Raw genomic sequence first — 3848 nt, forward strand, 5'->3', positions numbered from 1 at the left:
CATTATCATTCATCAGTCTACAGCCTTCATCAGAGTTTCTATCCTAGGGAGATCCTATCATGTGGTATCAGAGTCAACTCTGTGCCAAGGCTAAGCGATTCTGAAAACCCTAATCTCGCTTTTGTTGCTTAAAATTTGTTTGTTTAGTTTTAGGGTTTTGTTTTCGTTGACCATTAGAGTATAAATCGAATTTTGTGAGTCTAGGATTTAGTTTTGTGTTGTTTTCTTTGATTTTTTTTGGTTCGCTGTTTAACTTTTTGTGTCTTCGATTTGTGGTGTGTTTAGTATTCGTGTGAGTCTTGCTTAGTTTTAGGGTTTTAAATTTTCCTTGTTGTTCGTTTGTGTTTAGGATTCCGAGTCTTATAGTTTATTTTCGTTTTCTCATTCAAGGAACAACTTACTGCGAGTTCCTTTTTTAATTTGCAGGTACAATGGAGCTTTCCCCAGAAGCTATGAAAGCTTTGAACCAAGCCATGTCCAAGCAAATAGCAGAAGCAAACAAGTTAATGTCTACTCAGTTTCAGCAACAGATGGAGCAGCTCAGCAACAAGTTTGAAAAAACAGTTCAAAGACATAGCTCAAGCATCTAGTGCTTCAGAACAGAGTTCTACAGAACCACCTAGTCCTAATGAGGCCCTTCGTTTAGCTAAAGGAAAGGCTCACTTAGGAACCTCTTCCAAGCATACACGGATTAGGACAGCTAAGTCACCTACTGGGGGAAGAGAGACTTGTTTCAATCAGAGGAGAAGCACTCAGGGTACAGAAACAGAACAACGCAGAACCGACAGAGATCAATACGCCCACAACGAGCTGAACAAGTAGCTGGGCATCGAATCTACATTGAGTCAGATAGAGAGTATTCTGAAGAAGAAGAAGTTTCAGATCATAGTCAAGAGACAATGAGGAGAAACCGAAACAGAGATCATGGCAGGGATTATGATCCATTGAGGCAGCAGCTGAAGCACCTTAAAATTCAGTATCCTTCTTTCCATGGAACCAATGATCCAGAAACTTATCTAGACTGGGAAAGGAAGATGGAGTCCAACTTTCAGGTTCAAGGTACTTTTGAGTTGAACAAGGTGAAGATAGCCATATCCGAATTCAATGGCTATGCTTTGTTGTGGTGGGAGCAGTTGGGGCTTACTAGACATCGACAGAGAGAGCCTGCTATCACTACATGGGAACAGTTAGTCACGCAGATGAGGAAGAAGTTTGTGCCTACACATTATCAGAGGGAGATTCTTATCAAGCTTAGGCGTCTCATTCAAGGCACTAAGTCTGTTAGAGACTACTATCAGGAGCTGGAAACACTTATGATCAGGGCTGATCTAAGGGAAAGTGAAGACATGGTTATGTCGAGGTTTCTTGGGGGTTTAAACAGAGAGATTCAAGACAAGGTAGAGTTGCAGGACTATGAGGATGTGCAAGAAATGGTACATAAGGCAGAGCTGATTGAATCGCAGATCAAGAGAAAGGGAGTAAGGTCTACATTCACGCCTAACATGTCCAAGCCGAGGGAGTTCAGCAAACCCGCCTTCACCAAGGACAGCAAACCCGTGACAGCCACAGTCAAAGAGGAGGTTAAAATCGACTTCAAGCCCAAGAGTAGTACCTCTACAAGTCATATTAGGTGTTTCAAATGCCAAGGAATGGGGCATTATTCCAGAGACTGTCCAAACAAGAAGATGTTTCTTCTTCAAGAAGGAGGAGAGATTGTGCCAGTAGACAGTTCAGAGAGTGAATCAGAGTCTGAACTCTGTGAAGAAGGTGAACCAGCAGTCATGGGAGAGATGTTGGTAGCACGCAGAGCTTTAAGTGTTCAGGTTCATCCAGATGATAGAGGACAGCGTGAGAACCTATTTCACACACGGTGTATGGTTCAAGACAAGGTCTGCACCTTGATCGTTGATGGTGGAAGCTGTACTAATGCAGCTAGTGAAGAGATGGTACAGAAGCTTAATCTCAAGACTACTTCACATCCAAGACCTTATCAGCTACAGTGGTTGAACAACAAGGGAGCTTTGACAGTTTCGCAGCAAGTGATGGTGAAACTAGCGATTGGGAAGTATGAGGATGAGCTGCTTTGTGATGTTATTCCAATGAAGTCAAGTCATATCCTTTTGGGAAGACCATGGCAGTTCGACAGAAGAGTGTTCCATGATGGTTACACCAACAAGCAAACGTTTGAGTTCAAAGGACGCAAGGTCACTCTTCTACCGCTTACACCCAGTGAAATCTACAAGGACCAGCTTCACATGAACCGCAAGGATACAGAGAAAGTGTCTCACAGCCTGTACATCAATCACAGCGAGTTCAACAAGCTATTTGATCCAGAGATGACCACATTCATGTTTGTGTACAAGGAAACACTCACCAGTACTAAGTCCGCAGGAGAGCTTCCACGCGAGATGATAGAGATTATAGAGGAGTATAAGGATGTGTTTCCAGAAGAGATACCTCCAGGCTTACCTCCAATTCGTGGGATAGAGCATCAGATTGATTTGGTACCAGGTTCAGCTTTACCGAACAGACCAGCTTACAGAACTAATCCAGTAGAAACTAAAGAGCTTCAGAAGCAAGTAGAAGAGCTGATGAGTAAGGGACATATCCGAGAGAGTCTCAGTCCATGTGCAGTACCAGTATTGCTTGTACCAAAGAAAAATGGTTCATGGAGGATGTGTGTTGACTGCAGAGCTATTAACAATATCACAGTGAAGTACAGACACCCAATTCCGAGATTAGATGACATGTTGGATGAGTTATGTGGATCAACAGTCTTCTCAAAGATAGATTTGAAGAGTGGGTATCATCAGATCAGAATGAAGGAAGGAGATGAATGGAAAACAGCTTTCAAGACCAAGCAAGGGCTCTACGAATGGCTAGTCATGCCGTTTGGTCTCACCAATGCTCCTAGCACCTTCATGCGATTAATGAATCATGCTCTCAGACCGTTCATAGGCATCTTTGTGGTTGTGTATTTCGACGACATACTCATCTAAAGTAAAGGTCTAGGAGAACACTTAGAACACATCCGCCAAGTTCTAAATGTTCTTCGTTCTCAATCCCTCTTTGCTAATTTCTCTAAATGTTCATTATGTACTACTGAGGTTGTTTTTCTAGGCTTTGTTGTGAGTGCAATAGGAGTTAGAGTGGACGATGAGAAGGTCAAGGCTATCAAGGAGTGGCCAACACCCAAAAACGTGGCAGAAGTCAGGAGCTTTCATGGACTAGCAGGGTTCTACAGGCGATTTGTGCAAGACTTCAGTACTATTGCAGCGCCACTTACAGAAGTTGTCAAGAAGGATGTAGGATTCAGATGGGAGGAAGCACAAGAGCAGGCGTTTTCAACCTTAAAAGAGAAGCTTATCTCTGCCCCTATTCTTTTACTTCCTGATTTTATGAAAACTTTTGAGATTGAATGTGATGCTTCCGGAGTGGGTATAGGTGCTGTTTTGATGCAGGATAGGAAGCCAGTAGCTTACTTCAGTGAGAAGCTAGGAGGATCGACATTGAACTATCCTACATATGACAAGGAGCTGTACGCCTTAGTTCGGGCTCTTCAAACGTGGCAGCATTACCTGTGGCCCAAGGAGTTCGTTATTCACACTGATCACGAGTCCCTGAAGCATCTCAAAGGACAACAGAAGCTCAACAAGAGACATGCTAGATGGATGGAGTTCATTGAGACTTTTCCCTACACGGTTAAGTACAAGAAAGGTAAGGATAATGTAGTCGCAGATGCATTATCCAGGAGGTACACTCTCGTTTCTACTTTGTCTTCTAAGTTAGAAGGTTTTGCTAAAGTAGTAGGACTTTATGAGACTGACATTGATTTTGCTGAGAGCTAT

Source organism: Camelina sativa, chromosome 17 (genome assembly GCF_000633955.1).
Source record: "Camelina sativa cultivar DH55 chromosome 17, Cs, whole genome shotgun sequence".
NCBI lineage: Eukaryota > Viridiplantae > Streptophyta > Magnoliopsida > Brassicales > Brassicaceae > Camelina > Camelina sativa.